The sequence below is a fragment of the Ranitomeya imitator genome, chromosome 9, assembly GCF_032444005.1.
Source record: "Ranitomeya imitator isolate aRanImi1 chromosome 9, aRanImi1.pri, whole genome shotgun sequence".
Classification (NCBI taxonomy): domain Eukaryota; kingdom Metazoa; phylum Chordata; class Amphibia; order Anura; family Dendrobatidae; genus Ranitomeya; species Ranitomeya imitator.
In genome coordinates this window covers 66,816,694-66,830,517 of record NC_091290.1, presented here as the reverse complement: position 1 = coordinate 66,830,517, position 13,824 = coordinate 66,816,694, and the positions used below count along the sequence as shown (strand labels likewise).

The 13,824-nt window shown below is 44.5% G+C and overlaps 1 protein-coding gene across 1 annotated transcript in view; it reads right to left on the bottom strand.

The window, feature by feature from the left end:
• BBOX1 (gamma-butyrobetaine hydroxylase 1) overlaps positions 1-13,824 on the bottom strand; it is a 458,160-nt gene that overhangs the window by 234,718 nt on the left and 209,618 nt on the right. The gene's annotated exons all lie outside the window — the stretch shown is intronic.

The window sequence follows — 13,824 nt, the reverse complement described above, 5'->3', positions numbered from 1 at the left end:
CGTAATTTCCGGCCGTCCGGCCGGAAGCGGTGGTTAAATGCCGCTGTCTGCGTTTGACAGCGGCATTTAACTAGTTAATAGGTGCGGGCAGATCGCGATTCTGCCCGTGCCTATTACGGGCACATGTCAGCTGTTCAAAACAGCTGACATGTCCCGGCTTTGGTGCGGGCTCACCACGGAGCCTGCATCAAAGCAGGGGAGCCGGCATCGGACGGTATAGTACGTCCGATGCCAGTAAGGGGTTAAGTAAGCAACATATTAGCTGTTGTTAAAAAAAGGAAACTTGGCACTTTAGTATTAACCTTGTGGATAATTACTTATAAGTGTCATACCCATGCCTAGAGAAGCAGTTAAGTTTTCTGGCACCTGGGGCAAGAATTCAATTTGACGCCCAAACCAAAGCACATATTCGAATTGCACTTAGTCACTTGCCGACAAGCTGCTTTCCCTAATTCTTTGAATGTTCAGGGAAAAACAGAAGCAGGAAGAAACGCTAGTTGTAATGTGACACTAAGTATGAAAATCAGATCAGTGAAGAGGTTTAACCTGCAAGCAGAGCTGAATCCTTACAGTGAGGATATTACATGCTGTTAGGATTGGCATGCTAAAGGGCTTTATTTTATAATTAAAGGGCATGTCCAGGTTTGAGATGAAAGTCTATAGTCACTCTTTGGGACTGCAGGCTTCTGAATTCTTACAGTGCATTCACTGCACACTTTTAGGATTCTCTCTTGCCAGTGGCAAGAGTGGACGGTCATGTCAGCACACATATACAATTTGTTTACTTCTGTCCACATTTCGACTAGACATGTCTGACCTCGCTCAATTAATTTTCATTGAGTGTGGCCACATAAGTCTAGTCAGCATGTGACCGCATGTATTCAAATCACCGGGACCAGAGAATCCTGACAGTGTGCAGTGTGCACTGTGGGAATTCAGAAGACTGCAGTCATATTGAATGACTGCAGACTCAACTAAAACTTGGACAACCCCTTTATTGCCCCTAACATAAATAAAAATATGAGAATTAGTATCACAAAAAAACATTTACAACCAGATATCTTTTAGATGAATGACTCCAGAGACAACATCTCTTCCTTTTCATCTTCATTTTGTCCACACACCAAGATGACTTTTCTCATCCACCGCTCATCTCTGCAGACTTCCACCTTCTCCAGTCTTCTGCAGCACATCCCCACACGACGCCCTTAAAGATAACAGCGTCATTATAATGCTTCTGAATAAAAATGTCTGCCCTATGCTGAGCCCCTGAATAGATTATTGCCCATCACTATATTTCCTGCACAAAATATGACCCCCACACTGTCCCTCTTATCTTACATGTCCCACACACTGTCCTCTCCTTCACATATTGGACTCCTTCTCACTCTGTGTCCCACCATAGGGCCCAGTCTCTATACTATGCCTTTGAAAACACTTCCCCTACCTGCCTATGCCCTTACACTGTCCCCCATGCTCTCCCCCCACACCATTCAGTCTTTATTTTGTGCCCACTCACATTGTTCTCCCCATACGGTCTCATATTATTACCCTCAATAGTCTTGTCACACCTTTCCCCCTCCTTCCTAATGCTATCTTCTCTCACATTCCTTTGCAAACCATACTGTATCCTCACAAATCCACCCAACTTTGCATACTGTGTCTGCACCCATCCCCCCTTTACTCCCTATACTGCGTTCACACCCATTCTCCCCATTCTGTGTCTGCATCCATCCCCTCACTCACCACACCATACTTTGTCTGCACCCATCTCTCCTAATCATCATACTGTGAATGCACCCATTCCCCCAATCTCCCTGTTTGCCCCTCATACTGTGGCTTCAAATCTTTCCTGCTCTCCATATTTTGTCTGCACCTGTCCGTCCCTTGCTCTCAAAACTTGTGTCCTCATATCTTCCCCCTTGGGTTACACTAAATCTTCCCCCCCACAGAATAAATCTTCCACCCAAACAATAAATCTTCCCCACATTATAAATCTCCCCACCACAGAATAAATCTTCCCTCAACAGAATAAATCTCCCCCAAAATAAATCTGACCCCCACAGAATAAATATTCCCAACACAGAATAAATATTTCCGACACAAAATAAATCTTCCCCACAGAGAATAAATCTTCCCAGCACGGAATAAATCTTCCCCCACAGAATAAATCTTCCCCTCACAGAATAAGTCCCTCCCCATAGAGAATAAATCTTCCCTTCACAGAATAAATCCCCCTTGCAGAATGAATATTCAATCCACAGAATAAATCCCCCCACAGAATAAATCCCTCTCCCCACACAAAAAATCTTTCCCGCACAGAATAAATCTTCCCGACACAGAATAAATCTTCCCCCACAGAATAAATCCCCCTTGCAGGATGAATAGTCCACCCACAGAATAAATCCCCCCACAGACTAAATCCCTCTCCCCACAGAATAAATCTTCCTGACACAGAATAAATCTTCCTGACACAAAATAAATCTTTCCCTCACAGAATAAATCCCTCTCCACAGAATAAATCTCTCACCAAACAATAAATCTTCCCCACACAGAATAAAATCTTCCCCCCATAGAATAAATCTTCCCCCAACAGAATACATCTTCCCTCCACAGAATAAATCCCCCCAGAATAAACCACTCCCCATACAGAATAAATTGCTCCCCACACAGAATAAATCTTCCCTCCACAGAATAAATCCCCCCAGAATAAATCCCTCCCCATACAGAATAAATCGCTCCCCACACAGAATAAATCTTCCCCCACAAGATAAATCCCTCCCCACACGGAATAAATCTTCCCCCAAAGAATAAATCTTCCACCCACAGAATAAATCTTCCCTCCACAGAATATGTCCCCCACAGAATAAATCCCTGCCCACACAGAATAAAGCTTCCCCAACAGAATAAATCCCTCTCCCCACAGAATAAATCTTTCCCGCACAGAATAAATCTTCCCGACACAGAATAAATCTTCCCCCACAGAATAAATCCCCCCAGAATAAATCCCTCCCCATACAGAATAAATCGCTCCCCACACAGAATAAATCTTCCCCCACAAGATAAATCCCTCCCCACACGGAATAAATCTTCCCCCAAAGAATAAATCTTCCACCCACAGAATAAATCTTCCCTCCACAGAATATGTCCCCCACAGAATAAATCCCTGCCCACACAGAATAAAGCTTCCCCAACAGAATAAATCCCTCTCCCCACAGAATAAATCTTTCCTGCACAGAATAAATCTTCCCCAACAGAATAAATCTTCCCCGCACAGAATAAAATCTTCCCCACACAGAATAAATATTCTACCCACAGAATAAATCCCCCCCCCCCACAGAATACATGCCTCCCAACACAGAATAAATACCTCCCGGAATAAATCTCCCCCCACATAATAAATCTCCCCTCACAGAACAAATTTTCCCACAGTTACATTTAATTTTCAGTGTCTTCAGCTCTTCAGCTCCAGTGTGGAGAACGTACCACTGTTGTTCTTTGCGTTTCTGGGTGCTTGTGAATGATGTCAGCAGTGTAATCAGATGACCTGATCACACTGCTAGCATCGCTCTGAGTCAGAGTCTCAATTGTACTCACCCAGATTCTTTGAGCCGACTGTGAGCCCAACTGTGCCCCCTGCTGGCTGCACCTGGGACACATGCCCCCATGGGCGGACACAGACAGCTTGGGGCCCCTGTGCTGTGCAGGAAATGTGTCTGGGCCCCCTTCTTTTAAGGCAGTGCTTTCTCTTGTTATGTACAGCACCATAACTTGCATATTGATTCTTATAGAGCCCAGTTTTAATTGCATAACGTCCTGTCTTGTTAGCTGTATAATGCAATGATGGCTGATGGAGCATGGGAAAGCTTCTTTTCTAAAGGAGGAGCTGATGGACTGATGGCTTTTTCACTTTCTCTCTGCTGACATCCCCACCATCATCATTGGTGACTTTAATATCTCTACCAACACCTGCCAGCCAGCAGCCTCCAAACTCTTGGCCCTTACCTCATCCTTTGGACTTAGTGGTCCTCCACAGCCACCCACACAGAAGGACATACACTAGACCTCATGTTCACCCGCCTCTGTTTCCTATCTAATCTCACAACCTCTCCCTTCCCCCTATCTGACCACCATCTACTCACCTTCTCATCCTTGTCCTCCTCATTTCATGTCCTAGACATTCACACACTCTCTGACTCTCTTCTACCTCTGTCCTCCATATCTTCACTCCACAACATGGACTGCGCCACCGCTTTCTATAACGCCACCCTCACATCAGCCAGTTATAAAGAAGTCCCTGGCTTCAAGTCGTGCCACGTCTTCTATATTTATTGACAGGAATGGCTTACCCAGAGCCAGCATTATCTGAAGATTATCCTCTATTAAATGCACACTGTCCCCATTGAGGAGCAAGACTACAAATCCCTCTCTCCTCGCTTATGACATTACTCATCTCGTCTGCTATCATTTCAGTACAGGTGAGGGCACACAAAACACTCTCCCCTTTGCTGAAGACATCACTCATCTTCTCTACTATCACTTCAATGAAGGAGAGGGCACAGACATCCATCTCTCTTCGCTTCTGACTTTGCTTGTCTCCTCTACTACCACTTCAGTATACAGTGCCTTACGAAAGTATTCGGCTCCCTGGAACTTTTCAACCTTTCCCCACATATCATGCTTCAAACATAAAGATACCAAATGTAAATTTTGGGTGAAGAATCAACAACAAGTGGAACACAATTGTGAAGTTGAACGAAATTTATTGGTTATTTTAAATTTTTGTGGAAATTCAAAAACTGAAAAGTGGGGCGTGCAATATTATTCGGCCCCCTTACTTTCAGTGCAGCAAACTCACTCCGGAAGTTCATTGTTGATCTCTGAATGATCCAATGTTGTCCTAAATGCCTAATGATAATAAATATAATCCACCTGTGTGTAATCAAGTCTCCATATAAATGCACCTACTCTGTGATAGTCTCAGGGTTCTGTTTGAAGCACAAAGAGCATCATGAAGACCAAGGAACACAACAGGCAGGTCCGTGATACTGTTGTGGAGAAGTTTAAAGCTGTATTTGGATACCAAATGATTTCCAAAACTTTAAACATCTCAAGGAGCACTGTGCAAGTGATCATATTGAAATGGAAGGAGTATCATACCACTGCAAATCTACCAAGACCCGGCCATCCCTCTAAACTTTCATCTCAAGCAAGGAGAAGACTGATCAGAGATGCAGACAAGAGGCCCATGATCACTCTGGATGAACTGCAGAGATCTATAACTGAGGTGGGACAGTCTTTGCATAGGACAGCAATCAGCTGTACACTACACAAATCTGGCCTTTATGGAAGAGTGGCAAGAAGAAAGCCATTTTTCAAAGATATCCATAAAAAGTGTTGTTTAAAGTTCACAACAAGGTACCTGGGAGACATACCAAACATGTGGAAGAAGGTGCTCTGGTCAGATGAAACCAAAATCAAACTTTTTGGCAACAATGCCAAACAATATGTTTGGAGTAAAAGCAACACAGCTCATCACCCTGAACACACCATCCCCACTGTCAAACATGGTGGTGGCAGCATCATGGTTTGTGCCTGCTTTTCTTCAGCAGGGACAGGGAAGATGGTTAAAATTGATGGGAAGATGGATGGAGCCAAATACAGGACCATTCTTGAAGAAAACCTGTTGGAGTCTGCAAAAGACCTGAGACTGGGACAGAGATTTGTCTTCCAACAAGACAATGATCCCAAACATAAAGCAAAATCTACAATGGAATGATTCACAAATAAACATATCCAGGTGTTAAGGTACCTTCACACATAACGATATCGTTAACGATATCGTTGCTCTTTGTGACGTAGCAACGATATCGTTAAGGACATCGTTATGTGTGACAGCGACCAACGATCAGGCCCCTGCTGGGAGATCGTTGGTCGCTGAGGAAAGTCCAGAACTTTATTTCGTCACTGGATCTCCCGCTGACATCGCTGGATCGGCGTGTGTGACGCCGATCCAGCGATGTCTTCACTGGTAACCAGGGTAAACATCGGGTTACTAAGCGCAGGGCCGCGCTTAGTAACCCGATGTTTACCCTGGTTACCAGCGTAAACATTAAAAAAACAAACAGTACATACTTACCTTCAGCTGTCTGTCCCCGGCGCTCTGCTTCTCTGCACTCCTCCTGCATTCTGGGTCAGCGCCGGCCAGCCGGAAAGCACAGCGGTGACGTCACCGCTATGCTTTCCGGCTGACCGGCGCTGACAGTGCAGAGGAAAGCAGAGCGCCGGAGGACAGACAGCTGAAGGTAAGTATGTAGTGTTTGTTTTTTTAACGTTTACGCTGGTAACCATGGTAAACATCGGGTTACTAAGCGCGGCCCTGCGCTTAGTAACCCGATGTTTACCCTGGTTACCGGGGACTTCGGGATCGTTGGTCGCTGGAGAGCTGTCTGTGTGACAGCTCTCCAGCGACCAAACAGCGACGCTGCAGCGATCGACATCGTTGTCGGTATTGCTGCAGCGTCGCTGAGTGTGAAGGTACCTTTAGAATGGCCAAATCAAAGTCCAGACCTCAATTCAATCTAGAATCTGTGGAAAGACCTGAAAACTGCTGCTCACAAACGATCTTCATCAAACCTCATTGAGCTCCAGCTGTTTGCCAAGGAAGAATGGGCAAGAATTTGTCTCTTCGCAAGGCACTGTAGGTGAGGGCACAGAAATCCCTCTCTCCTCGCTTCTGACATTGCTTGTGTCCACTATTACCACTTCAGTGCAGGAGAGGGCACGCAAATCACTTTCTCCTTGATAATCACATCCCTTAGGTATAGCTGTGTAGCAATGTCAGCTGCAAGGAGAGATAGTTAAGTAAATAGGGCAGCACACTGCAGCGCCAAAACATGCAAACTTGAAAACACGAAATTTGAACTGCATTACTGCACTAGAAATATGAAAAATGAGAGCTTTTAGCGCATAAAAATGGCCAATTTGAGTTGGCGACTCTGGGTTCAGCACCTGTTCACACTCAGTCTATGTTTGGATGTGCTGATCAGGTTTTTGAAATGTATTCTCTAGCTGCAAGGAGAGAGTGATGTGTCTTCTTACTCCTGCTCACTTCATAGAGGTTTATCTTCAGATGGTGTTGCTCTGGGCTAGCCGGCAGTGTCAGTCAGCACAGAAGGAGTTGCAGTAAGGCTAGGGTCACATTGCGTTAGGGCAGTCCATTTAGCGCATAGCGCTACGGACTGCGCTAACCTAATGTCCCAAAAGGGATCGCGTTAGCCGATCCCAATAGCACAGATTCCCAATCTGCGCTAGCGAGGAACGGACCGCGAACGCTGCAAGCAGTGTTCGCGGTCCGTCACTCAAATGACAGCACATCGCTAGCGCACGCCCAATGTGGACATGCGCTAGCGATGCATTCGCCATTACAATCAATGGCGGCGTTAATGGACTACGTTACACCGCGTTATGCCACGGTGTAACATAGTCCGTTAAACGGGGTCACATAACGCAATGTGGCCCTAGCCTAATCTAAATAAGTGGGTGGAAAGGTGCACTGAGGCATTTATGGACATCAAAGGTTCACTGATCACCTTTATTTGCATATTGTAGTAAAGTTGTTTTTTGGTCAAGAGATAAACTTATTTATAAACAAAAATAACTTCTATTGTTGCTCCATCTCCTACAAGCCTCAGTAGCGTAGCTCCCGGGGAGGGGCAGAGGGGGTCATCGCCCCGGGCCCCGTCACACGGAGGGGCCCTCTCGGAGCACGGCCGCTTCAGTTATTAAGCAATAAGCGGCCGCGGCTCTCTGATGTATCAGATACATGGCGGCATACTGCGGCGCCGCTGCCTGGTCTCCATCTGAGTGGAGACTCTGCACGCTGCACAGCAGCCAATAGCAGAGTCTCATTGCAGGGCACAGTGCGGGCTGGAGCCTGGAGCGCTGCTAACCTGATAGTCTCTGACCGGCTGGCAGTGCTGAGGTTAGCTCCACCCCCTGGTGTGCTCCGATTGGTCCACACTGAACTCAGGGTCCTAATGAGCAGCTGCAGCTTAGTTTGTGCCAGGAGCCCAAGACAGTGCGTGGCCTGGACAAACTGGAGCTGATCACGGATGGACACTTATAATGTAAGGGCTGCTGCTGTGGAACAAAATGTTTGTTCTTTTAATGAAATTACAGCACATGATGATAGTATGTTACTATGGGAGTGGGGTCAATGTGAGGGGAAGAGGGAGAGCTGAATTAGGGTCGTGGGGGTGGGTGGTGCTGTAGGGGCCTTGTCTTCCATTTCTTGGATTATATGCAATGCAATATTATCTAATAGTTGTTGGCTGCGGAGGGTGGAGGTAGGGGGCTTATTATATTTACAGCTTAGGTCTTACAATAAGCCCCAGCCTGTTAGTATAACAAGCCCCCATACAATATCCATGGCACAAGCTGCACTTTATTTAAGGGGATTGTCTGATGTCATTCTACAAGCCTGCAGTTACTCCTATGTGGCTCCAAAATTGGGAATCTTCACATCGCGCACACTGAGGATTCGCCATTGCCCATATCAACAAGTATGCGGCTTCCATACTTCTGGCATGTTCTAACTGTGCGGCCTCACTCAATAAAAGTGTATTGAGCAAGTCCAGAAACAGTCTAGTCAGAGCGTGGCCAGTTGTATGCAAATAGCATACTTGAGGTTATATGGCAACCCCATTCCCACATCGGAGACTCCTGACAATGTGCTGTGCACACAATGTGAGGATTCACAAGTCTGCAATCACACAGAGTCACTGCAGACTTGTAGCATAGAACTAGACAATCCCTTTAATAATTTAATAATAAACAGATTATTATTTGTATAAAGTTATTTAAGGGGTTGTGCGTGTTTGGAATAAAAATCTACAGTCACTATATATGACTGCAGACTGGCAAATCATGATAGGGTGCGGTGCAACTACTGTCATGAGTGCCCAATATCATCAGTGTAGTTATGTGACCACATGTTTGCTATGTGCATGTGTCGACTAGATACATTTGGCTTCTCTCAATAGAAGAGAATAGAGAAAAGCCAAAAGAGTCTAGTCAGCACATACATATAGCATACATGCGGTCACATGTCCGTCTGATCACATAAGTGATGATAGGTACTCGTGACGTGAGCCATTATTACTGTACATAGGGGGACTCAGGAGACATTATTAAATATGAAGTGGGCACTTAAGAAGCATTATTGTTATGGGGCACTCAGAGTATTGTGAACATCAAAGGTGCACATGGGGGCAACATTAATTTTTAGGGCCAAAATGGAGCACTGTTTTCTAGAGCACTTGCACAGGGCAGTAATATTTTAAAGGAGTAGTTTTACCATTCAGATGACACAAAGGGGGGATTATACTTTGTAAGTGGCACAGTGGTGGGCATTACTATGTGGGGAACAGTGGTGGCATTATTATTTGGAGTAGTAAGAGAATCAGTAATAGGGACACATACAGCAGCAGCGGCTCAGTATTGGGGTATCAGCAAGATGTGGATGTTGTGCAGGTTGGGGATAGATGGTGACGGGGATTGGAGATGTGATAATAAGTCAAATGTGTCTTTGTTGTAATCTCTGTGGCGATCTGTGCCTGGTTTGATAGACTGGAAAAGTGAACGACTCCATTAGAAAGAGCATCACCTGTAAGTTTCTATGACTGCACTGTAACCGCAGATATGTTCTTTAGGCCGCCGTCACACTTGCGAGTGTGATGCGAGAAACTCACAAGAGTCTCTGGCATCAATACCCATCACTGCCGCCGGCACTCGGGACCGGAGCGTTCAGCTGCATGTATTTCTATGCAACCACACGCTCTGCTCCCGAGAGCTGGCGGCAGTGATGGGTATTGATGCCAGAGGTGTTTGTATAGAGATTTTTACTATCAGTTACGGCCTGGTCATCTGCTGATACTTGATTTATCAGCTGCATCTTTTTGTATTCTTTTTTTGAAGTAGTAAAACATTACTACTTCAAAAAAACGTTATTACATTTTTGTAAATTTTTTCATTTTTGTTACTGATACAGCTGGCACCTTTAGTGTTGGCCTGGAGAACTTGGGGCTTTTGTCCTTGTGAGTAGCACTTATGTTGTGCTGGGCAGCCCACCTGCTCTAATAATGTGGGGTCACTAATAGGCTGAAGCCAGATACTGTGCACTACCTGTGTATGACTGGCGCCCTATGCAAGCCTTATTCGTGTGTATTTATAATATTAAGCAAACACCCTCTCAATGAATGATCGGCGTGTGAGTGGTTGTTTCATCAATATTTTGCAAACGGGCATCCTGCTAGTACATTGGTAATTTAAGGTGTTTTAAAATATGGCTGCTTTTTTCCGTGATGTTTATTGAATAGGATGTCATGGGAGCTCTTCAGCCAACCAATGACTTGAGCCGCAACTGCACAATGTTACTCAGGTTGGGGGGCCCACTCCGAGGTGTTTCGCCATCCCTAGCCTGAACCCTTAGCTACACCTCTGACAAGCCTATGTGGTTAGTTTGAAGTGTAATTTTCGTTGATAGCCTCCCTTTAAAGGTTGATGGCTCTTTATGCGTGTGCATAGAGTTGATGCAAAGTATGAGAATTGTAAGTGTGTAAAGGTAATTCTTTAAAGTTCATTATCATTTAGAAAACTGTAATTAACATTCTCCCCAAGATTAATCTTCTGGATTAAAGTTTATGCTAAATCGCAAACTGAGATGATTACTGTGACCTCATAAATATCTGCAGGATGAAATATGATATTTGTAGGATCGAGTTAATTTTTAATTTTTTATTTTAATGCTTTTTATTCATTTTAGTCTGACTCCCAATTGTGATTAAATCATTAGTTTAAGTGTCCTAAATTGTTTTACATTTATTAAATTGCATTGCAGGATCAGCACAGGAAACCGCCATGAAGTCCCAAATCCCATGACCGGGAATAAAAGGAAAGGCAATATTTATACAACACATGCGACATTTGTAATTATGTCCAAGTGTAGACTTCCCTGCATTGTATGGCATAGATTACAAAACTGTTTCCTTATAACCAGATGTTCAGCAATACATTACATTTAGTATTGCTTCTACTGTAAGACTGTTTCCATGTAATACAATGTAATTTATAGTTGTGTTAATTGCTTTTGTAAATATTTCCAAACATTCATGAAATGTTTAAAAACACCTCAGGCGCAGCAATGTTCCACATGAATAATGCTATATGGCTACAGTGAAATCATAAAATAAAATAAAAAAGTATTGTAGAGTGAGCCTGATTGTAATGACACCAAATAGGTGCGAGACAAAAACACAAGATTTTATGATGTTTTAGGGGTTGTCTATTACTAATATTTTTTTTTTATTTTGGTAGTTTTTATAGAAAAAGTTTGATCAATGGGTGAGACCTCCAGAAATTAGAATTTGTGGTGCAAATTTGGTGGTAAGTAATCAACATCTCCACATTGCCATCACATGACAAATAAAGAACAACATGGTGCCAATAAATATCGGATATTCAGAAGTTCGGGTTCTGGTACAAGTACTGTACCAAACTTAAACCAGAATCCTGTTGAAAACAATGAAGACCAGCACTTTTGAGCTGGAAAAAAAATCTCGCTCTCGCTCTCCAACGGACTTCCCCCAGAGCTCCAAACATTGCAATGGACTTCCAGGAGCAGTCCATGTTCAGCGTTTAGCACCTGACTCTAACTGTCCGGTACGAAGTCTGAACTTTTAAAGGGAACCTGTCACCAGTTTTGTCATATATCAACTAAAACTATCAACTTATTCAGCTCCACTGCTGCATTCTATAAATGCTTATATAACCCACTGACTCCCCCTGAATACCAACCCAAAACCTTTTGAAGTTCTCCCATGTTATATGTAAATCTTCTCGGACCGGTCCGATGGGCGTGACTTCTGGTCTCTCCATCCTTTTTCTTTGATTGACGTTGATGACGCCTTCTGCGACATCCACATTGCTTGCGACATCCACATTGCCGGGCAAAATCTTGCGCCTGCACAGAGAAATAGTGGCTTGTGTGGCGCCCCAGGGTCCTGGTCGTGTCAGTGGCATTGCTTTCCTCCAGGGGAGAGTGATGTTACGTTTGGAGGCACGGAAGGATAACAGCATCCAGGTACCACAAGCATTGAAGACATTCATATTCCAGGCCACCAGGGGGAGATTTTGATCATATTTACTAGGTGACTCCCCAAATATATATAACTCGTAGTCTGAAGGGAAAGTTAGAAGGTTCCAGACAGCAGTCTAAGGAGGACAGAGGGTCCAAGGAGCTGTGCATGCCCTAAGAGCTGCAGCTCCCAGAAGGAGACGTTTCAGAAAGCAAAATATGTTGCAGTGAGCGTGCAGGAAAGCAAAACACAGGAGAGGATACCAGAAGGGGACCAGCCACGAGCAGGCTGCCTCCTTCTGAGGCGCAGATAACCGGTAGCCGGAACACCGAGGGAGTAAAGACTGATCCACAGTCCACAAAAAAATCTTCTGTTCCTAGTGTCATACAGTAGGGGACATCTCACATTCAAATAGTTTGTAGCATCTAGTGTGCTATAGATGTCAGATACAGAGGCCTCCCAAAAATATTTTGTTCCTTGTGTCATACAGTAGGGTTCCTGACTTTCCAATAGTTTGTAGCATCTAGTGTGTTATAGAGGCCTGATCCAGAGGCCACAAAAAATTCTTCTGTTCCTAGTGTCGTACAGTAGGGGACATCTGACTTTCAAATTGTTTGTAGCATATCTTCTTTCTCATGTAAGCCTCAAACAATTCTTTCTTCTGTGACTAACGCAATAAAGCATGCCATATTCCCCTTGGAATTTACTGTCGCTAAAATTCAGCTGTTTGCGATGGTGGTGCAGAGTGTAAAATCTAATTTTTTGTGCTAATAGTGTACTCCTACCCCCACTATCTGAGCAACATGCCTTGGAAAAAGTAAGTCCTTTGTGGAAGGAGAATTAGGCTTGGTGATCAAGGTGTATATGGCAAGGTTAGTGAAAGCACTAGTGAACCAACAACATCACGTCCTGTGCAAAGTCATCTGACAACTTCTGTTACTGGACGGGCTTCTCCACTACCTTTCTGTGGCAGATGCACACAGGTGCGCCTTGTTGATGAGGCCCAGAAAGAGCATGTGCTCGAGTGGATGGCAAGCGCAGCTTCAAGTGGCCTCTCCTCTTCAACATCACATCCAGTACAGTCAACAGAGGTGGTACCCACATTTCCCTTGCTTCCCCCGTATCCCAACTCTCCAACCATACAACTGAATGAACAGAACCACAGATGGGTGAGTCTGAAGAGTAGAGATGGGCGGATATCTGGATTTTCGGGTCCAGCAGGTTTGGCAGAACAGCTACAAAAAGTTTGGGTTCGGTGTTATGATCTGGTGGTTTAGGAACAACATGAGACAAGCTCTGAAGGAGGTGGTATCTGTACTGACTGCAAACTCTGAACCTAGCAGCGCAACTAAAAATAGCTGTGGGGGGTACCTGACGCTCCCTAGACCCCTCGGCACAGCCTAAGATCTAACTTCCCCTAAAGATGGAAACAGGAAACCTATCTTGCCTCAGAGAAAATCCCCAAAGGAAAGATAGCCCCCCACAAATATTGACGGTGAGAGGAGGGGAAAATAACATACGCAGAAATGAAATCAGATTTTAGCATAGGAGGCCAGTCTAGCTTGATAGATAGGACAGGAAAGGATACTGTGCGGTCAGTATTAAAACTCTACAAAAATCCACGCAGAGTTTACTAAAAATCTCCACACCTGACTAAAGGTGTGGAGGGTAAATCTGCTTCCCAGAG